Raw genomic sequence first — 24,539 nt, forward strand, 5'->3', positions numbered from 1 at the left:
GACAGTTTAGTGTTGGAAAATTAGGGCCTGTGTGTTGAAGATGGTAGAGCAGCCGTGCGAGCAACAGGTTCGATTCCAGCTTCCGCCATCCTAGTCACAGCCGTTGTGTCCTTGGGCAAGACAATTCACCCTTGCTCCTGATGGGTCTGGTTAGCGCCTTGCATAGCATCTTAAACTGTCAGTGTGTGAATATGTGTATGAATGTGATGTATCATGTAAAGTATATTTAAAGAGACCAGACAACCCTGAATGGGAATTAATAGGATCTACAACGTTAAGTGAAAATTTTACTGTGCAGTCTTGACATTTCACAAGACAGTGTAGGTTTATTGTGCAACCAATTGTAATAGTACAACACTAAATAAGGCTTTGTTCACACTAAAGGTCAATTTAATTTTTTTTTGCCCATTTGCAACCTGTATTGGATTATTTCATGTCAATGTGAACAGTGCAATTATGAATTGTTCATATCCAACCAAGGCCTATTTGGTACGCGTATATAAATCGGAAATGTATGCAATGCAACTGTAGTCTGACCAGTAGGAGGCCACGGGGAAGACCCAGGACACGTTGGGAAGACTATGTCTCCCAGCTGGCCTGGGAACGCCTCAGGATCCCCTGGGAAGAGCTGGACGAAGTGGCTGGGGAGAGGGAAGTCTGGGCTTCCCTGCTTAGGCTGCTGCCCCCGCGACCCGACCTCGGATAAGCGGAAGAAGATGGATGGATGGATGCAACTGTAGTGTAAACGCTCCCACACTATGGTCGCATTCATCAGACCAGAATGTCATCAAAAAGCAATAAACGTCATAATTATTCACCAAAATAGACAGCTACAAAATAAATAACTGATAAATGCGCAGAAAACAAATGATAATAATCTTTTAAAAACTCACGTTAATGTTCCATCACTCACGTCTCAGACTGCTTGCCCACACGCTCTTTGGAGCAGATGTGAAAGTAAATGTCCCACAACCTACCAGAGCCAAAATATCTGCTCTCAATCTTCTACGCACAATAATTTGGTTTAGAAAATGCTGACTTTGATTGCACAAAATCCTTGAAAATGCCACAAATGCACCAAGACTGAGATTGACTAGAATTGAAGCCATGTTTACTTCCGTAAACACTGCAGCACGTGTGACGTAATGACATCATGGCTGCATTCAGGTCATAATGCGTTCACATTAGCCATCACATTTTTTTTTTATGTGGACTGCCACATAAAAAGATAGTATTTGGCAAAAAAAAATCTGAATTAGACATCCAACCCTGCAGTGTGAACGTAGCTTAAAACTTGCACAATATGATGCTGCAGATTAAGCAACCTGCTATGTTAATGTTGACATCACTCAACTTAACACTAAAAGTGGATGTTGTCTTTTGTTTTCCATGTTTTTGGCTGTGATTTCTCTTGATCATCTCTCCAAAACCTACTACCAATGAAGCCGTTGATGTTAACCAGAGACATGGAGCAGGAAATCAGCTCCTGCACTCAATCAAGCCCCAGTGTAAGTTATCAGCTGGCCACACAGAGCCCAGGAGGGTAGGAATGTGCTGATAAGCGGAGCTGCTGACCTGCGCCTCTGTCCCCTCTCTCTGTCACAGTGTGTGGGATGACGACAACACAACCAGTGAAAAACACCCATGATAAAAGCTTGAGTCTGCATTACACAACAAGAGGTTAGTTGTAAAAGGTGATTAATGACATTTTCCGAGATATTCAGCATGATAACTACTCTTATATTTTAGCTGACATTAACAAGCCCTCAAGCTTCTTTGTTACTATAATGTTTTTGTGTTATACAGAAGTACAAAAAAAAACCAGGATTACCTATACATTCATATGTGACAGCCCAACACAATTACATTTTGAATGCCACAGAGGGATTGGCAACTCTTGTTTTTTTTTTTTTAATTTTTTTAGATTTAGCATGATCCCCCTTGCTCAGAAACACAATTACATAATAACATTGTAATTCTGATTCTGAACACACCTCATACTGTATGCCAGGGGTGAGAAGTTATTTAGACCTCCAGGCCGTATTTTCTAGGTCTGTTATGAGGACGAGGCCTGCACCCTGCCCTGCTTGATCCAGCGTCCACACGTCCATACTGATTGAGGATTAAGTCAAGCAGCGCTAGCTACAACGAGGGCCAAACGCCACGGGCCATTGTGAGCTTTACAAAACATGCTGTCATATTAGTGAGTAAAAGGCCAATAATGTTTTTAAGCACAAGCACTGCCACACAAAATTAAACCAACATTGTTAAGTCAATAACTTCAAGTTGTGTTGTTAAATACGGTTTAAAAAACAAGAGGTAATAATGCACATTTCTTCTGATACAAACCAAAATGTTATTATCTACCCATCCACACACATACAGTACAAACTAGGGCTGGGCATAGGCCTGGGCGTTATATCGATTTTATCAATATATTCAAGTTTTTGTTGCAGACAATTTAAAAAATGAAAATTTTGAAATCACCTTACTATGGTAGAATCATTTCCACGAGGTATGTATGATGATGCCATGTATGATGAGCAGTGTTTCCCACAGGACAGGCATCTATTTGTGGTGGTGTGGTCGGGGGGCGGGGGGTGACGGCGGCAGCGGCGATGACCAAGAAGAACGCGGAGTTGGAATATAAGTACAACACTTTATGTACATATTTAGCTCATTAAAATTACCGACAGGAAGGCGAGAAACACTTTATTTCAACAGACTCTGGCGCCGTACCTGTCGTCAAAACTCCAAAGACCGACTGCACTGTTGCGCTAACAAAATAAGAGTCTCAGAAAGCTGGCGTGCACAAGCTAGCAAGCTACGAAGTTTGCCGACAATGTATTTCTTGTAAAGTGTATACAAAGGAGTACAGAAGCTGGACAAATAAGATGCCAAAAACCAACCACTTTCATGTGGTATTGGACAGAAAGGAGGACTTTTTTTCTCCTCCATTCGAAAATGCGGACGTTATCAACACAACTGTCTGATTCCTATCAATGCAAGTCATCACAATCAGGTAATACACCAACTTATATTCTTGTCTTCATGAAAGAAAGGAATCTATATGTGTTAAACATGCTTGTATTATTTTTAAACACCTTTAACTTGTTAACAATATTAACTATATGTGTTAAACATGCTTGTATTATCTTTAAACACCTTTAACTTGTTAACAATATTAACTATATGTGTTAAACATGCTTGTATTGTCATTAAACACCTTTAACTTGTTAACAATATTAACTATATGTATTAAACATACTTGTATTATCATTAAACACCTTTAATTTATTAACAATATGTGTTAAACATGCTTGTATTATCTTTAAACACCTTTAACTTGTTAACAATATTAACTATATGTATTAAACATACTTGTGTTATCATTAAACACCTTTAATGTATTAACAATATTAACTATATGTGTTAAACATGCTTGCATTATCATTAAACACCTTTAACTTGTTAACAAAAACATGTATTTCATAAATCAGTAAATATAAATTATATATATGAATGAGGTAGATCCCCACGACTTGATCAATTGAAAAGTAGCTCGCCTGCAGAAAAAGTGTGAGCACCCCTGAGTTACACCCATCTGAACAGGTCAGCCACCTGTTTAAAGCCCGATCACAGTTGAATTCTTGAAATGAAGGGCCTTTAATGGCCAAAACATTAACCTGGACAACATTTTAACAGCTGGTTGGCTCAGATTTTATTCTTTTCATTGCATTCACATGCTGCAGTGGACCATTTAGCTTCATTATTAATGCAGCATCTGAAGCACCGTCTCCACGTGTGTTTATTGACAACAGGGTTATAACTTGGACACGTTAGCTCGTCGGTATGGTAACACGTGACGTGACAACAGCGGCGGTGTTAATGAAGCAGCGTCAGGCTGCTCACCGTGAGTGAAACGCTCGGTGAAATCGCGGATTAACGTTAAATATATGACGAGCCGCGAGCGATGCAGCTATAACTTATCTACCTACAACCTATATTACCCTCGTATTTTGATCCGGTCGGTCCGTTCTTTTACTCCGCCGTCTTCTTCTTTTTCTTCTTCTGGCCCACCAGGTGAATTATGTGCTATTGGGGGAGTTACACTGCATAGTAGGCTACCGCCACCTACTGCACCGGAGTTGTAACTACAAGGTACATTCACAGACAGAGTCCCATTGCTTTTATGAGCGGTCGAGCGAGTCAAAAGCTGAAAAATCCATTTGTGGCGGACGTAATTCTTTCGTGGCGGGCCGCCACAAATAAATGAATGTGTGGGAAACACTGATGAGAAAGAAGCACAATGCGTAGAGCAATCACTAAAGCAGTTGCTCTGCACACCACCAAACCGAAACAAACTATAGTTCACTGAATGTTTTACTTCATTATTTTTTGGGTACAATGTATATTATATTTTTATTTACAGAAGTATGTTATTCAAGACAGGAGTTTGTAGTTTGCACTTCATTAATCTCAATGTTGGAGATTGTTTATTTGTGCAATGCTACATTTTTGTTAACAGAAGTATTCGATTCAAGCAGAAGTATTGCTTCCCAAGGGAAGCTCACAATTTAATGATTTGAAATATTTATATTTATATAATTTATATCTGGTCTACAAAGAACAATATACAAATTAGAATTTTGCTAAGAGTAAGATGCAGTGTATGCAGTGTCATTTCAAACAACTAGTTTTTGGTTAAATTAAAAAAAAAAATTGTTTTGAATTACCTCTGCCATATGATGTAATCATCTCATGAAACGCATCTTGCTTCATAATTTCTGGTTTCTTCCGACCGAAAAATATAAATATATTAGGGTTGTACGGTATATCGGTATTAGTATAGTACCGCGATACTAATGAATTATATTCGGTAAAGTCGCTCCTGAGTATAAGTCGTACCCCCGGCCAAACTATGAAAAAAAACTGCGACTTATAGTCCGAAAAATACAGTATGTATTAAATATTTTATCAAACGCATTTTATATTGATATCGATGATGTGTCTATCGTGATATATATTGATATCAGTTTTATCGGACCAACCCTAGTACAAACATTGAGCTTTGCGTCATGGCCAATTATGCAAATTAGACAATGTAATTTTTGTTCATAAAAACCTAGAATTTCAAAATTGATTTAGGTCCTTTTCTTTCCAAAGTGGAGCAAACAAGCGAGGGAGATGATTCATTTCTGTTATGTTTTGTGGTCATAAACAGACTGTGCAGGCACAAATTACTGGGATAACATCATGAAATAGTCAATTTTGCATAATAGGAGACTTTTAAAACCCAAAAAACGCTGCAGTCGATAAAGAGTAGCGAGTCAGCGGCTTACTTGCAGCCAATTACTGTAGCTGTCAATTGGACTTCAATGTCTTGTAAGACACTTAAATAGCTACCAGTGGTCAACTCCTAAATAAACATTACTTCAACTCCGGCTGACATGTCACTTAAATACTAATAAATAGTATTATTAGATACTCCATTGGGACTCAAGAAAATTTTACTACTTGTGTCCACTTACTTCACAACTGTTATATAGTCTGCTTGTCTTTGCACATTTTGTTTCTCAACAGCACTTTTTAGGAATACTCCTCTCAGAATAAGGTTGGCAAAATAGCCACAAAATGACACGAAAAATATAGAATGATCATGTTTGACCTCAAGGGCATTCCACTTCAAGGTTTCCGTTCATAATGTTTTTTGTAACCGTTTGCAAGGGTGCTGCAGCTATGTTGTAGTATGCATGACCTGACTATTCACAATTATCAATAAACTTCTCAACTCCACTTTACTACAAGGGATGTCCTGATCCGATATTGATATTGGATACCAATTCAATATAGGCAAAAAAATGAGTATTGGATTATATCGGCATGCATCTAAAATATCCAATTTAAGAACTCCAATACAAGCACTTAATTTCAGACTTTGCTCCAGCATGCAGAGCCCGCGTGATCACAACACTGTTGTTCTCAGTTTAAGAATTATTACTTTAATGTGCATTTTCTTGCATTCAACTAGGCCTGGGCGATATATGATTTTATCGATAAATACAAGTTTTTTGTTGCACACGATTTAAAAAATAAAAAATCTATGTTTTTCTCCTCTTTTCTCCAGCATACTTTTTGCCCGCATGAGTTTACGTAGCCCTTGCCCGCCCTTTACTTCCTTAGCGGGGATTCACAAGTCTAGCAAAACATGGTTAATGCTAACAAGAGCGAAAAGTTTGTTCCAAAGAAAATAAGTGTTTTAAATGTTTTTATAGAAATAAACAAGGTTGATCACTTTTTTAGCACTTTGCCTTTCCTTTCCTTTAAATGGACAACTTTTATTAGTCATTTTACTTTTGTAACAGCTGAATGAGCAGTGCAGTTACAGTATAAATATTTTGAATGAATCAGTCATATTTGGTGTATGCTTAAAATAACGAGTTGCATTTAGAAGTCAATGGAAAAATTAGAGCCACTAATTATGTGTAGGCTTTATTATCTGATTAGTCCACTAATCGTCAAGATAATTGTTTACTAATCGACTATCAAAATAATCGTTAGTTGCAGTCCTACTGCACATACAAAGCAGACAGCTTGTACGAGCGTGTGCTGCTGCAAAACTCTTATGAAGTTACAACACATTTAATCATTAATATAGTGCTATATTACATGTGCAATGAAGTGTACATTGTCTTTAAAATCAGTACACACTAACAAGGAGCCCAGGATACTTCAGAGAAAAAGCCTGCGTTTACCCACTTACTAAAACTTTAATTAGTCATCTCATAAACATAATTTAGTCATCTCAAGGTTTTACTTATTTATTTGCACACTATATACAATACGACATGTTTATTTATATAATTATTTTATTCAAGACATACGTTTGCACCTTACTGATCTGATTTATTTGTATTACTATTTAATAACTATTGGTATCTTTATCAATTTATTGGAGTTTCTTTATTTGCATGCAATGTGTAATGCTACATCTTTATTTACAGAAATATGGTTTTCAAGACAGAAGTTTTAAGTTTGCACTTTATTCATCTCAATGTTGGAGATTATTTATTTGCACGTAATGTACAATCCAACAATTTTGTTTACGGAAGTATGTTATTCAAACAGAAGTATTGCATCCCAAAGGAAGCTCTTAATTTAGTTATTTGAAAATTATTGCATAAAGAGTACAATTTATATCTGGTCTAAAAAGAACAACATTATATCAAAACTTGTTTTATATTATATCTGTCATTTATAATCATTGGTTTCTTTAAAAAGTAGGAAAAAAATCTTAATGGAACTTTTTGTGAACATTTTTATTTTTAGGCCATATTGCCAAGGCCTACATTCAACAATGCAAAAATAAGTAATAAAAGAATGGCTGCTTCGTGCTGATATAGGATCGCAGTGATATCAGTATCAGACAATACTGAAAAATGTAATATCGGCATCATATCAGAAGTGCAAAAGTTGTATTGGGACACATCTCTCAGCTTTAGTTTGTATTCAGTAAACCTTTCAAAAGAACAAAACAAAAAATGCTTTGATGCGATGTAAGAGAAAGAAGAATGCAGAAACAGCATCTGAAACAGCTCCTGGCGCTCTCTAATGAGACATCACTACATGTTAAATTCTGACTCAAGCGAACAAAATCTAGCGTGAATATTATGTCCTTCTGAAACCACAATGACTCAGAAGTCTGCTGCTGTTGCTCCCATGACAGCTCAGGGTGACGATTTACAGGCTAACATGTATGACTGCCCTTGAAGCTGCAACATACTCTCGTGATGTCTTGCCAGAGGCGTCCCATGCACACACTGAATTACTTCCAATACTGTGAATTTAATTTACTGTAAACAAATATTGTCTGTAGTTTGGATGCCGTCATCTAGCTTGTGATGGCTATTTTGTCTGTTTTGGTTTACTCCATTACCAAAACGTATTAGCAGAGACAGTTGTCTGAATGTCAGCGCCACAACTGATTTAATGGTGGACGTATGATTTGCATTTTGCCTTGTCCACTGAATAATCTAGATCTTTCATTTCATTAGTTAAAACTGATATGCACAGCAGCGAATGATCACTGAAAAATAAAAACCATGCAAATGTAGATTATAATTATACTTGATTCAACTAATTTGTATTAGGATAGCAACCTTTGTACACCAGTCACCTTAAGGCCATGTCCACACGAACACGTATACTTAGCACCATAATTCAGAAATGTACACTTTTCAAAGGCTAAGGCACCAAGATGACACAGCTTGAAAAAAATTAAGAAAAAACCCTTCAGATCACTTCAGTTATGTCAGCAGCAAAATGATTAGATATTTAGTTTCTACAGTGTCTGAGCTCAGCAGAAAACTCAACAAAATCCATTATTTGGGAGAATAGGGGAGGACCTAACAGTATTAGAAAAGAGAATCATAGTCTGCGTTGCCAGACGCACAATTAGTTCTTGTATTTGTATGTTAATTTCACCCATTGTACGATCAATTATAACAAAAATCCCATAATCTACAATAATTTGTCCACGTGCCATTAGCACACACAAACGCCTGATGTTGTGCATTGTCTCACATGCTTCTTTGAAGTCAGTGCTGTTTTGGCCTGAGCTTATGGTCAGTTCAATAATTAATCGAGCAATACATTATGTTTTTGTTGTTTTGTTAATGGTCTCAAATTAAGGGGTCTGAACATAGGAGGACTTTGAGGGCAAACATTATTTAAAAGAGTAATAGTAGTTTTTGATTTTGTTCAGTTATTGTGTATTATTTACTTTGGTTTTGCTAAAACAATTGTATGAAGGGATGGGACGATATAATATATCACGGTATTAAGGCTACGGTACGATTTTATTGTGGTATACAGTCGTGATCAAAAGTTTACATACACTTGTAAGGAACATAATGTCTTGAGTTTCCAATACTTTCTACAACTCTTATTTTTTTGTGATAGAGTGATTGGAGCACATACTTGTTTGTCACAAAAAACATTCATGAAGTTTGGTCCTTTTATTAATTTACTATGGGTGTACTGAAAATGTGAGCAAATCTGCTGGGTCAAAAGTATACATACAGCAATGTTACTATTTGGTTACATGTTCCTTGGCAAGTTTCACTGCAATAAGGCGCTTTTCTCACCTTTTCTCCTCCAAACATATTGCTGGGTATTGTGGCCAAACAGCTCCATTTTTATTCAATCTGACCACAGAACTATCCTCCAGAAGCTCTTATCTTTGTCCATGTGATGTCAGATGAAACAGAAATGGAGCTGTTTGGCCACAATACCCAGCAATATGTTTGGAGGAGAAAAGGTGAGGCCTTTAATCCCTGAAACACCAATTCCTACCGTCAAGCATGGTGGTGGTAGTATTATGCTCTGGGCCTGTTTTGCTGCCAATGGAACTGGTGCTTTACAGAGAGTAAATGGGACAATGAAAAAGGAGGATAACCTCCAAATTCTCAAGGACAACCTAAAATCATCAGCCCGTAGGTTGGGTCTTGGGCGCAGTTGGGTGTTCCAACAGGACAATGACCCCAAACTAGGGATGTCCCGATCCGATATTTGGATCGGATCGGCTGCCGATATTTGCCAAAAATTGCGTATCGGCAAGGCATGGGAAAATGCCGATTCAGATCCAGTTAAAAAAAAACTCCGGTCCGTGTTTTCCAACGCACCTATTTAAATAATACATTACACTTTTCTGCTGCTCCGTAATTTCCGTTCCGCATTTTCCAGCACACCTTCAACACATCCACAATTCTCACGCAGTTGCTTTTAGCTGCTGGCATTACACGACAGGCTCTTCTCACTCTTTCCTGTGTCTCCCTCTCACAGACAGCGAGCGCACCTTCTTACACACGTCACATACTGTCACGTCATACGTCACATACTGTCAGGTCATACGTCACATACGTATACGTCCTCTCCCAGCAAAGAGCGAGGTAGCGGCATGGCTAACGTTAGCTGTGATGCTAGTGCAGCCGCTAAGGTGCGCGCCTGCTCAAGCGTCCTCTGCGCACGGCAAATCTATGCCACGCACAAAATCAAATAAAAAAAATAAGCGCATAACAATTTTCGACACACGGACACGACAGAGACAACAGTTTTCGTCATCATTGTTCAAATATTGTGACGTCTGTCGAGACGCTTATCTCCATTCGGTGCCACACGTCCACACCATCGAAATGCAGAGGCAAAAATTTCCACATCAACACCGTATGAAAAAATTAGTGATTTTTTTAGTTGTGATTTCCTTCTCTGCATGAAAGTTTAAAAGTAGCATATATTAACGCAGTATGAAGAAGAATGTTTTAATGTAGACATGCAAACCTTGAAAGAACATTTTGAAAATCAAGACTACATTTCCTGCAAATGGGTGCATTTCTACTCTATATTTTACCTTTAGATTTATTCTCATATCAAACTCTTTTGGCTGTCTTTTTGACACTTACATCAGGCAACCCCCTCCACACCGTGGATTATAAATAATGTAAATAATTCAATGTGATTATCTTGTGTGATGACTGTATTATGACGATAGTATATATCTGATAGTATATATCTGTATCATGAATCAATTTAAGTGGACCCCGACTTAAACAAGTTGAAAAACTTATTCGGGTGTTACCATTTAGTGGTCAATTGTACGGAATATGTACTTCACTGTGCAACCTACTAATAAAAGTCTCAATCAATCAATCAAAATACATAGAATCATCATACTGCTGTGATTATATGCATCAAGTGTTCATTCAAGGCTAAGGCAAAATATCGAGATATATATTGTGTATCGCAATATGGCCTTAAAATATCGCAATATTTAAAAAAAAGGCCATATCGCCCAGCCCTAGTTCAATGATGCCATTTCTGTTTGTCATGTATAATTTTGTCTATTTTGTGTTTATCCTTGAATAAACGGGTCAGTTTCTTGTTACCAACCATTGTGTATTATTCAAACTCCCCTAATTCAGCTGGCTAGTTGTTATCAAGAGTAGTAAAACCCTTTTCAACATGATTCTGACAACTAAGTAGGCCAAATAACTTTAAACTTTAATACATGCTCGGATAGGCCAGTATCGGTCAGTATCGGTATCGGTCAGTATCGGTATCGGATCGGAAATGCAAAAACAATATCGGTATCGGATCGGAAGTGCAAAAACCTGGATCGGGACATCCCTACCCCAAACACACGTCAAAAGTGGTAAAGGAATGGCTAAATCAGGCTAGATAAAGGTTTTAGAATGGCCTTCCCAAAGTCCTGACTTAAACGTGTGGACAATGCTGAAGAAACACGTCCATGTCAGAAAATCAACAAGCTGAACTGCACCAATTTTGTCAAGAGTGGTCAAAAACTCAACCAGAAGCTTGTTGATGGCTACCAAAAGCGCCTTATTGCAGTGAAACTTGCCAAGGGATATGTAACCAAATATTAACATTGCTGTATGTATACTTTTGACCCAGCAGATTTGCTCACATTTTCAGTAGACCCATAATAAATTCATAAAGGAACCAAACTTCATGAATGTTTTTTGTGATCCAATCACTCTATCACAAAATAATAAGAGTTGTAGAAAGTATTGGAAACTCAAGACAGCCATGACATCATGTTCTTTACAAGTGTATGTAAACTTTTAATCGCGACTGTATGTCCCCCCCAAAAAAAGACTTGCCATAGTGATTAAAATGAAGTGGCAGGACTGTTTAGGATAAACACACTTACGATAATTGAACACAAACATAATGTCAAATGTTGTAATCATATTTTTTTTTACTACACTAACATGTATTTTTAGTACAAAGAATTGTGCTGGAACATCCACTGTCATAAGCAAATATCTAAAACTAATTACAGGTGAGAGTTTTTAAAGTGCCAATGTAAACTTCCAGTGTAACAAGTGTAGAACAATAATGTACCGTATTTTCCGCACTATAAGGCGCACCTAAAAACCACAAATTTTCTCAAAAGCTGACAGTGCGCCTTATAATCCGGTGCGCTTTATATATGGATAAATATTAAGATTCATTTTCATAAAGTTTCGGTCTCGCAACTTCGGTAAACAGCCGCTATCTTTTTTCCCCGTAGAAGAAGCGCGCGGTGCATGCTGGGATATGTGACGTTTCATTTCCATTTGTGTGTTTATGTAAAGACCCCAAAATGGCTCCTATTAAGTGTGTTGTCTGTCTAATTATAAATAATGCAGACGAGGCGTGTTAACTGAGTTCTCAACGTTTACTCACAGCGTGCTCATAACCACATTCTAACTGCCAGCATACAACAACGCTTCTCAGGGCTACCGCGCATGCTCGTCACTATCGTTGCATGCTGGGTAGTGTAGTTGTTATATTTGCTAGCTCATAACATCACATTAAGAGACACGCTTACGCGCTTAATTCAATACTCGCCGTCATTCCGGGTGGATTGACAAAAGACCTCCAGCCGCTAGATATTGGTGTCAACAGGGCATTCGAAGCTAGACTGCTAACTGCGTGGGAACAGTGGATGACAGAAGGCGAACACACGTGACGTTCACCAAGACAGGGAGACAGCGCCAGACGACATTTTGGATCCCACATTCGCCCAACTTTTCAATTCGGACAACGAAGGAGAATAATTCAAGGGATTTATGAATGAAGAATAACTTCAGAAAGTGAGCGTTATGTTTATTTTGTGTGTTGTGACATTAACGTTCGAGCAACATTATGTTGCTATTGCTCTGCACTATTTTGAATTTTACTATGTTTGTGATTGCACATTTGCGTACATTTTGGGAGTGAACAGAGTTGTTAGAACGCTGGTTTTTAATATATTATTAAAGTTTGACTGACCTATCTGACTGTTTTTTTGACATTCCTTTAGCGCAGTTAGATGCGGCTTACAACACCGGGCGGCTTATAGGTGGACAAAGTTTTGAAATATGCCGTTCATTGAAGGCGCGGCTTTTAACCCAGGGCGCCTTATGGTGCGGAAAATACGGTACAGTTTAGTGTCTTTCAACTTTTACTTTTTAAGAAGCAGTGTCTGCTGCAGTGGACTTTTTTATTTATATCTTCATATTTAGGAAAATGCTGACTGTCAGAAAAGTTAGCTGACTATTCAACTATAAATAACGTATAAATACCTCAATTGATGTTCAGACTCCTTGGCTTCAAATATATTTTCCGGGTGATTATCAAGTAACTTCTCACTCTCACCGGATGCTTTCCCTCTGGGGCAGTGCGCGATGACGAGCTGTGTCGGCTTGGAAACGCTCGAGACGACGATGGCACGCTTAGCAGTAAAATAACTTAAAAAGTTTTGGACAGATTTTGATAAAATGTAAAAAAAATAAATAAAAAAATTGGAGAAGCAGCTAGGGCGCTAATCACTAATTACCTTAAATTCTAAAACAGTTAAAAGACAGATTAATGTGTTTCCCCATGATATCCCAATCTAAACTTGTATTAACTCAATTAAGCAATTCAATTGTGCAAAGTGAACCGACAGGTTAGCAAAGAGTGATAAATATAAAGTTCCATACATGGACATGCCAGGTAGTTAATCTGCGTGATGTCTCACAACCCAGAAGAAGTGCGCCATTTTGCCTTAATCATTAAAAAAAAAGACACTCCAAAACCTTTACAAATTAAAAACGGCAGAAGATAAACATAATTAAACACTCAAGTAACAATACAATTACTCAATAATTACTGTAAGTGCTTTGAGCACACTAAACCAGGGGTCCCCAACCATTTTTGCGCCATGGACCGGTTTAATGTAGGCACTATTTCCAGGGACCGGCTTTCCACATGTGCCAGATAAATACAGCAAAAATAAGTGCATGAAAAATACAACTCACTATAATGCTGAGTTAGTGGGAGCCCTAGGCTTGTTTCTTTGCAATGAGATCCCCAGCAGGTTACCGTCAACCTGCTACGGACTGTACATGGAAATCAGCCTTTGGCTACAATCTGTCACATTTATATTTTATATGTTCATTAATGCGCTTTGTATCATGTCACAAAGTTACAACAAATGGCAACTTCCTATGAGGAGTTTTATTGTACATGTATAAACAAGCTTATTGGTGCGTCTCGTGGGACAGGCGAAAGTTAAGTCAGAGGAAAATGCAGTCGTTTATAAATTATTTAATGTTTCTCTGCGGCCCGGTAGCAAATGTGTCACGGACCGGTACCAGACCGGTGGTTGGGGACCACTGCACTAAACGATACTGTGAAAATAATGATAACCATGATCATTTTGGTCACAATACATACTTGCCAACCCTCCTGATTTTCCCGGGAGACTCCCGAATTTCAGTGCCCCTCCCGAAAATCTCCCAGGGCAACCATTCTCCCGAATTTCTCCTGATTTCCACCCGGACAACAATATTGGGGGCACTGCCTTTAGCGTCCTCTCTCACCTGAAAAGGAGACTATTATATATGTCTCCGTTATCCATAGGTATATCTATAACCCATAAAGTAGGCAGGCACGGAGCTATTTCTCAGTGTGTGTTTATTCCAGCTGGCACGTTAATACACTGACACACAACATCCGGATTCCCATCATGCATTGCTTCCAGACTACGGCAAGTAGTAATGTCCAAAAACGTAACAGAGACGAAGGAGAAGAACGAAGAAGAGACATGGCGACGACGAGTAAGAAGAAGAAGTACGCTTGCAAGTTCCAAAATGATTGGAAACAAATAATTTCAGTTCATCCAGGACAGCTCGAAGGGGAAGGGATATGCTGCCTGCAAATTTTGTAGATCAGACTTCTCCATTGAACATGGTGACCGAACGGATATACTCATTCATGAACGGATGATATATATATATATATATATATATATATATATATATATATATATATATATATATATATATATGCAGTGTTAGGGCCAACGCGTTAGTTTTGTAGCGCCGTTAGTTTCGGCGGTAACTAGTAATCTAAAGCATTATTTTTTATATTCAGTAACTTAGTTACCGTTACTACATGATGCGCTCCTGCGTTATTTTACGTTATTTTTTATGTAGCATCGGCTAGAAACAGAAGATCTGAGTGTGTTTTATTGAAGCGCTGCGGTGTCGTTCTTCTGTGTCACAAGGAAAAGAAGACGCATGCTTTCTGTGGGTGGGGGCGGGGGGCTCCCAGTGCGTAGTTGAGGGGCGCAGGGGAGATGTTCCTCGAGGGCCTATGTACTTCGGGGCTAACAACCTTCACTTTACCCGGAAGTGGGTCTTTACAGCTGAGGGTGAATGACGAGGCCGGCGGTTTGTTGCAACTTTGTGACTTTATTGGACGCAGCCATCCACCAAGCTAGAGCACCTGCACGCACTCACTGTCGCCGTTCCCTCACCTCACATGCTGTCATATCTTAAAGGGCCACACACACACACACACTCACATATGCTACTCTCATTACAACTAACAAGACATCATGGCGGAGCCAGAAGTCGAGATTCTTAACATGGAGTCATTCTCAATACTTTTCTTTTGTCGAGTACAAAGAAAATAACATTTTATAGTTAAATGTAAGTTGCGTCTTGGATCAAAGATCCTATCTACTTAAAGTTAAAGTGCCATTATGTTGCAGCTATTTAAAAGAGTTTTGTCAATTTGTTCGGACCTGAAATAAATTGGCCCTTTGAAACATCTTTGTCTTTGTGTGTTGTATGTAGACCACATTGCTTTCTGAGTTCAGTGATACAAATGCATGTCAAGTTGATCAACAGATTGTATTATTCTCCAGTGCAATAACAGTACTGAAATGAAGGCTAAAAGGGCATAATGGGAGCCTTAAAAAAAGAAGAAAAAAAAAAAAAGAAGTAACTAAATAGTTACTTTTCACAGTAACGCATTACTTTTTGGTGTAAGTAACTGAGTTAGTAACTGAGTTACTTTTGAAATACTGTAACTAGTTACTGGTTTTCAGTAACTAACCCAACTCTGTATATATGTAAGAAATACTTGAAAATATACCCCCCCTGAAATTCTCAAGGTTGGCAAGTATGTCACAATAACTGATATGAAATGTTCCTATCTTTACATCCCTAGTCCTGAGCAACATCAAACCGGGTATGTACAAATATTTTCCTCAAAATAAGATCATGTTAAGCAGCTCGTATTATAGATTGTTATTTCCCATCTGTCAACACTAATCACAGGGCCACACTTTGAAAACCCCTATGTGTTGAGATAAGGGGCTGGATTGTTTCGACTCGTCCATTCCATTTATACAGGGTTTGAATAAAAGCAGCTGCATCTGGAGATAAGCGAACAACGAGACATGACAATGGGGAGGAAAAAAGCAGGATGATAACTAGCCAACAGCAGTTAAGAGCCAATTCGTGAACGGCCACAACAATCCCCTCGCCATGTTCAACAGGTGACTGGCAACTGCTGCCCTTTAAATAATGAGTCTATCCGTTAAGAATATAACATGACTCAGTGAGCTGAGCCTTACCGAACACTGACGGAGCCCCCCCGGGGACATGTGACGTGACAACAGCGTCCACCCAGCATGACAGTCCCGCCTGCACCGTACAAGTAACGGGACAGACAGGCGAGCGTGTCATCAGCTAACGTTAGCAAACTGCTAACAAGCTTTCCCTCAAGACCCTCGTCAGCTTTACTGCACGGACACCAAAACAACGCCGGACCTTCGACCTTCGCTCAACTTAAAACGCTATATTTGCGCCCCGTGACCGCATGTTGTCACCTCCTTTCCGCATCACTTCGTAAAATGTTTAGCCCCCTACTCCCGTAGTTTGGTCAAATTGCCCCCCCCCCCCCCTTACTGGCCGACATTTTGTTGTAGCAGCTATGCTAGCTGCTCCTCGCTAACGTTACCTGAGCGCACCGTTAGATGACAGCCTGGCCGAAGGACATTTTCTGGCACGATGTAGCCGAATATGTATCATAAATACACACAAAACAACTGTCATAGTCGCCCGCGCGTTTAGTCAAACATTTAGGGCGACTAGCTAACCCCTTAGCATTCCGCGTAGATGCAGTTAACTAGCACTGAGGTCGCCAAGTTACCTCCACTTGAACCGTTTTCGCTCGGGGTAAAATGCATCATGCGTGCCCTCCGGCGGCCGTAGCCAAAGTGACATACTCACGGATACATCCACACATCTATTCACCTTGGCAAAAACAACGATCCGTGCGGCGTGGTGGTACAAAACAATAGGTCCTCCTTGTGTGGGTCCAGAGCAGCAGCAGCCGCCGCACTGCAATAGCAGGCAGTGGATGATGCCTTGCTTTCCACCCCCTCTGCGCGCACACTTCGGCTGCCTTGCCAGCCGCGGTGACAGTGACAGGTTCGCCTGGAATAAACCATTTGGGCGAGTCCGCAGGGGGGTGATGGTAGCGGGGATGCAGCAGAGAGAGGCTGTCTGTCCACAGCAGCTGCAGCGAGAGCAGCATCACCCAGCCTGCGCGCCATTCCACTTCAAGCTGATACAACTGACAATACTCACCTAAAGCTTTGATAGCGTCTACCATTAAATATATATATATATATATATATATATATATATATATATATATATATATATATATATATATATATATATATATATATATATATATACATATGGTAACACTTTAGTATGGGGAACATATTCACCATTAATTAGTTGCTTATTAACATGCTAATTAGTAACATTTTGGCTCTTAATTAGTCATTATTAAGTACTTATTAATGCCTTATTTTGCATGGCCCTAACCTGAACCCTAACCCTAACCCCAACCTCAACCATAACACTCTAACCCTAACCCTCTAACCCAGTGGTTCTTAACCTTGTTGGAGGTGCCGAACCCCACCAGTTTCATATGTGCATTCACCGAACCCTTCTTTAGTGAAAAATAAAATGTTTTTTTTTCTTTCTTTTTTTCAAATTCAAGACAAAGTTATATGTTTTTTTACTACTGCACAAAATGAACCGTGCATGAACATCACCTTGCTCAAAGAACAAAACCAACACAGTGCATGAACTCACAACAAATTACACTCTTGCAAATCAGATGGAAAATTAGAGGGAACATTGTTTGGCGGTATCCATAATACTTAGACTTAGACTTCCGTTTTATTGTCATTCAAATGTTAACTTTACAGTACAGATACGCCCATAGGGAGAAGTTTTTATTTACACGAATGATTGATTGATTGAATGAAACTTTTATTAGTAGATTGCACAGTACAGTACATATTCCGTACAATTGACCACTAACTAAATGGTAACACCCGAACAAGTTTTTCAACTTGTTTAATTAAGTCGGGGTCCACGTTAATCAGTTCCTGAGTCTGGTGTGTTTTAACCGCTGCGGCGGAGGCTCTGACGAACCCCTGAGGCCGACTCACCTAACCCCTAGGGTTCGATCGAACCCAGGTTAAGAACCACTGCTCTAACCCTAACCCTAACCAAATAACTCTAAATTAAGTCTTTGTCACTTAGAATATGTTCCCCATACTAAAGTGTTACCATAAATATATATATATATATATATATATATATATATATATATATATATATATATATATATATATATATATATATATATATATATATATACACACACACACACATTTTCCTATATATACATATGTACATATATACATATATACCCATATACAGTCATGGTCAAAAGTGTACATACACTTGTAAAGAACATAATGTCATGGCTGTCTTGAGCAGTGTTGGGACTAACGCGTTACTTTGTAACGCGTTACTGTAACGCCGTTAGTTTCGGCGGTAACTAGTAATCTAACGCGTTATTTTTTATATTCAGTAACTCAGTTACCGTTACTACATGATGCGTTACTGCGTTATTTTACGTTACTTTTGATGTAGTATCGGCTAGAAACAGAAGCGCTGCGGTGTCGTTCTTCTGAATCTTCCTCTGTCCCAAGCCGGAGAGAAGAAAAGAGGCGCGGTCTATGTGTGTGTCTGGGTGTGGGTGTGAGGACGGGAGGCACACACGTGATCCGCGGTTTGATTTATGAAACAAAAAAAAAAAGTTGTTGGCACGTTCAGTCCACACACAGCGTGGTCATGGCGAGCGGAGTAACGGAGGAGCTTGAACGCCCCGCGCCATTGAATCGGTGTGTTTATAGGTGCAGACTCGGTTGTGCAAAACGACGGTTTTAAACAAATGCTGAACGTGCTTGAGCTATGTTACGTTATCCCGTCGAGCACCCACTTCAGCGATAAGATTGTGCCAGATCTTTATGAGCAGGAGAAGAAAAAAGTTGTGGATGAACTATCCCGAGCATCATCTGTTGCGCTCATGACAGACGGGTGGACGTCCAGGGGAACTATAAGCGCTCACTTCATCACAGCAGACTGGGAGATGAGAAGACACGCACCCTCTACGAGAGTCACCTTGCGCAGGTACTGACACAAGCAGTGGAGGAATGGAGGATAAAGATATCCCAGTCACACGTGATAATGCCAAAAATCTAATTATTACAGTGAATGAGGCAGGACTGGGACCACAGATAGGTGCTTTGCACATGTAGTGAATTTGGCATCACAGAAGGGAATCTCAGTCAATAGGATGGAGCGCCTCCTAGGGAGGATCAGGAAGGAGGTTTCCTACTTCCACCCAAGCACAACAGCTGCTCATGTGCTAAAGACAAAGCAAGAAATGCTAAAGCTGCCTACTCATAAGCTCATACATGATGTCCCAACGAGGTGGAACTCCACTTATGATATGTTGAAGCAGCAGGCAGCTATATACTCTGCATTGACCCACAACACCCTGAAGACAAATGTCACCCTGTCTGATGATGATGTGAGAGTGGCAGATGAGGTCCTCCAGGTGCTTAAACCCCTCAAAGGTGTTACATCTCTACTGAGCACTGAAACTTCACCATCTGTGTCAATGATCCTGCCACTGAAAACAAGGATTCTACAATCCATGGCTCCAAGTGTGGAAGACAGCAGCATCACTACAGATGTCAGGCTTTATTTCACTACCTATGTTTCAAGGATGATGATGTGCCATCTTATGTTGCACTTTAACTTCATCCATCCATCCATCTTCCTCCGCTTATCCGAGGTCGGGTCGCGGGGGCAGCAGCCTAAGCAGGGAAGCCCAGACTTCCCTCTCCCCAGCCACTTCGTCCAGCTCCTCCCGGGGGATCCCGAGGCGTTCCCAGGCCAGCCGGGAGACATAGTCTTCCCAACGTGTCCTGGGTCTTCCTCGTGGCCTCCTACCGGTCGGACGTGCCCTAAACAACTCCCTAGGGAGGCGCTCGGGTGGCATCCTGACTAGATGCCCGAACCACCTCATCTGGCTCCTCTCGATGTGGAGGAGCAGCGGCTTTACTTTGAGCTCTCCCCGGATGACAGAGCTTCTCACCCTATCTCTAAGGGAGAGCCCCGCCACCCGGCGGAGGAAACTCATTTCGGCCGCTTGTACCCGTGATCTTGTCCTTTCGGTCATAACCCAAAGCTCATGACCATAGGTGAGGATGGGAACGTAGATCGACCGGTAAATTGAGAGCTTTGCCTTCCGGCTCAGCTCCTTCTTCACCACAACGGATCGATACAGCGTCCGCATTACTGAAGACGCCGCACCGATCCGCCTGTCGATCTCACGATCCACTCTTCCCTCACTCGTGAACAAGACTCCGAGGTACTTGAACTCCTCCACTTGGGGCAAGATCTCCTCCCCAGCCCGGAGATGACACTCCACCTTTTTCCGGGCGAGAACCATGGACTCGGACTTGGAGGTGCTGATTCTCATCCCAGTCGCTTCACACTCAGCTGCGAACCGATCCAGTGAGAGCTGAAGATCCTGGCCAGATGAAGCCATCAGGACCACATCATCTGCAAAAAGCAGAGACCTAATCCTGCAGCCACCAAACCGAATCCCCTCAACGCCTTGACTGCGCCTAGAAATTCTGTCCATAAAAGTTATGAACAGAATCGGTGACAAAGGGCAGCCTTGGCGGAGTCCAACCCTCACCGGAAACGTGTCCGACTTACTGCCGGCAATGCGAACCAAGCTCTGACACTGATCATACAGGGAGCGGACCGCCACAATCAGACAGTCCGAAACCCCATATTCTCTGAGCACTCCCCACAGGACTTCCCGAGGGACACGGTCGAATGCCTTCTCCAAGTCCACAAAGCACATGTAGACTGGTTGGGCAAACTCCCATGCACCCTCAAGGACCCTGCCGAGAGTATAGAGCTGGTCCACAGTTCCACGACCAGGACGAAAACCACACTGTTCCTCCTGAATCCGAGGTTCGACTATCCGGCGTAGCCTCCTCTCCAGTACACCTGAATAGACCTTACCGGGAAGGCTGAGGAGTGTGATCCCACGATAGTTAGAACACACCCTCCGGTTCCCCTTTTTAAAGAGAGGAACCACCACCCCGGTCTGCCAATCCAAAGGTACTGCCCCCGATGTCCACGCGATGCTGCAGAGTCTTGTCAACCAAGACAGCCCCACAGCATCCAGAGCCTTAAGGAACTCCGGGCGGATCTCATCCATCCCCGGGGCCTTGCCACCGAGGAGCTTTTTAACTACCTCAGCAACCTCAGCCCCAGAAATAGGAGAGCCCACCACAGATTCCCCAGGCACTGCTTCCTCTTAGGAAGACGTGTTGGTGGGATTGAGGAGGTCTTCGAAGTATTCCCTCCACCGATCCACAACTTCCGCAGTCGAGGTCAGCAGAACACCATCCGCACCATACACGGTGTTGGTAGTGCACTGCTTCCCCTTCCTGAGGCGGCGGATGGTGGTCCAGAATCGCTTCGAAGCCGTCCGGAAGTCGTTTTCCATGGCTTCCCCAAACTCCTCCCATGTCCGAGTTTTTGCCTCCGCGACCGCTGAAGCCGCACACCGCTTGGCCTGTCGGTACCTGTCCGCTGCCTCAGGAGTCCCATGAGCCAAAAGAACCCGATAGGACTCCTTCTTCAGCTTGACGGCATCCCTCACCGCTGGTGTCCACCAACGGGTTCTAGGATTACCGCCACGACAGGCACCAACTACCTTGCGGCCACAGCTCCAATCAGCCGCCTCGACAATAGAGGTGCGGAACATGGTCCACTCGGACTCAATGTCCAGCATCTCCCTCGTGACATGTTCAAAGTTCTTCCGGAGGTGGGAATTGAAACTCTCTCTGACAGGAGACTCTGCCAGACGTTCCCAGCAAACCCTCACAATGCGTTTGGGCCTGCCAGGTCTGTCCGGCATCCTCCCCCACCATCGCAGCCAACTCACCACCAAGTGGTGATCGGTAGAAAGCTCCGCCCCTCTCTTCACCCGAGTGTCCAAAACATGAGGCCGCAAATCCGATGACACAACTACAAAGTCGATCATAGAACTGCGGCCTAGGGTGTCCTGGTGCCAAGTGCACATATGGACACCCTTATGCTTGAACTTTAACTTGTTTTTTAATAATGGTCATTGGTTCAAGTTTAAAGAAAGGAGGAATGCCTTTTTATGTTGCACTGTTTTTCATTAATTATGTTAAAAGGAAAATAAAAATGCATGTCAAGTTGATCAACAGATTGTATTATTCTCCAGTGCAATAACAGTACTGAAATGAAGGCTAAAAGGGCATTAATGGGAGCTTTAAAAAAAAAGAGAAGAAAAAAAGAAGTAACTAAATAGTTACTTTTCACAGTAACGCATTACTTTTTGGTGTAAGTAACTGAGTTAGTAACTGAGTTACTTTTGAAATAAAGTAACTAGTAACTGTAACTAGTTACTGGTTTTCAGTAATTAACCCAACACTGGTCTTGAGTTTACAATAATTTCTACAACTCTTATTTTTTTGTGATACAGTGAATAGAGCACATCCTTGTTGGTCACAAACAACATTCATGAAGTTTGGTTCTTTTATGAATTTATTATGGGTCTACTGAAAATGTGAGCGAATCTGTTGGGTCAAAAGTATACATACAGCAATGTTAATATTTGGTTACATGTCCCTTGACAAGTTTCACTGCAATAAGGTGCTTTTGTATACTTTTGACCCAGCAGATTTGGTCACATTTACAGTAGACCCATAATAAATTCATAAAAGAACCAAACTTCATGAATGTTTTTTGTGACCAACAATTATGTGCTCCAATCACAAAAAAATAAGAGCTGTAGAAATTATTGGAAACTCATGACAGTCATGACATTATGTTCTTTATGTAAACTTTTGACCACAAATTATGTATACATATATAAACATACAGTACAGGCCAAACGTTTCGACACACCTTCTCATTCAATGTGTTTTCTTTATTTTCATGACTATTTACATTGTAGATCATCACTGAAGGCATCAGTACTATGAATGAACGCATGTGGAGTTATGTACTTAACAAACCAAGGTGAAATAACTGAAACATGTTTTATATTCTAGTTACTTTAAAATAGCCACCCTTTGCTCTGATTACTGTTTTGCACATTCTTGGCATTCTCTTAATGAGCTTCAAGAGGTCGTCACCTGAAATGGTTTTCACTTCACAGGTGTCATAGTTTTGATGCCTTCAGTGACAAACTACAATGTAAATAATCATGAAAATAAAGAAAAAGCATTGAAATGAGAAGGTGTGTCCAAACTTTTGGCCTGTACTGTATATTGTACAGTATATATACATATATATGTACATACACATATGAGCCAGGCTTATTTTTTTTCAAATGTATAATCTGTAAGTGCTTTACTAATAAAAAAAATATTAAATATGTAAATATATCATTATTGCACATCTGACAATCTGTAGTACAAACCCCGTTTCCATATGAGTTGGGAAATTGTGTTAGATGTAAATATAAACGGAATACAATGATTTGCAAATCATTTTCAACCCATATTCAATTGAATATGCTACAAAGACAACATATTTGATGTTCAAACTGATAAACATTTTTTTTTTGCAAATAATCATTAACTTTAGAATTTGATGCCAGCAACACGTGACAAAGAAGTTGGAAAAGGTGGCAATAAATACTGATAAAGTTGAGGAATGCTCATCAAACACTTATTTGGAACATGCCACATGTGTGCAGGCTAATTGGGAACAGGTGGGTGCCATGATTGGGTATAAAAACAGCTTCCCAAAAAATGCTCAGTCTTTCACAAGAAAGTTTCTGAAGTGTTCCTGAGCCCATGTAGTGATATCCTTTACACACTGATGTGGCTTGTTGATGCAGTACAGCCTGAGGGATCAAAGGTCACGGGCTTAGCTGCTTACGTGCAGTGATTTCTCCAGATTCTCTGAACCCTTTGATGATATTACGGACCGTAGATGGTGAAATCCCTAAATTCCTTGCAATAGCTGGTTGAGAAAGGTTTTTCTTAAACTGTTCAACAATTTGCTCACACATTTGTTGACAAAGTGATGACCCTCGCCCCATCCTTGTTTGTGAATGACTGAGCATTTCATGGAATCTACTTTTATACCCACCTGTTCCCAATTTGCCTGTTCACCTGTGGGATGTTCCAAATAAGTGTTTGATGAGCATTCCTCAACGTTATCAGTATTTATTGCCACCTTTCCCAACTTCTTTGTCACGTGTTGCTGGCA

The 24,539-nt window shown here is 40.6% G+C and overlaps 1 protein-coding gene across 11 annotated transcripts in view; it reads right to left on the reverse strand.

The window, feature by feature from the left end:
- Positions 1-24,539, reverse strand: part of tjp1b (tight junction protein 1b) — a 183,502-nt gene that overhangs the window by 46,329 nt on the left and 112,634 nt on the right. Inside the window, exon 1 of one of the 11 annotated variants that reach the window (XM_061969749.2) lies at positions 17,136-17,302. The exons of 9 other annotated variants lie outside the window; for them this stretch is intronic. The gene's annotated coding sequence lies outside the window, so the exon portion shown is untranslated. Of the gene's footprint in view, positions 1-16,839; positions 17,056-17,135; positions 17,303-24,539 lie in introns of those variants that run through there. One more of the 11 variants, XM_061969750.2, reaches the window with a different exon arrangement.

This window comes from Nerophis lumbriciformis, linkage group LG10 (assembly GCF_033978685.3).
Source record: "Nerophis lumbriciformis linkage group LG10, RoL_Nlum_v2.1, whole genome shotgun sequence".
Taxonomy (NCBI): Eukaryota; Metazoa; Chordata; class Actinopteri; order Syngnathiformes; family Syngnathidae; genus Nerophis; species Nerophis lumbriciformis.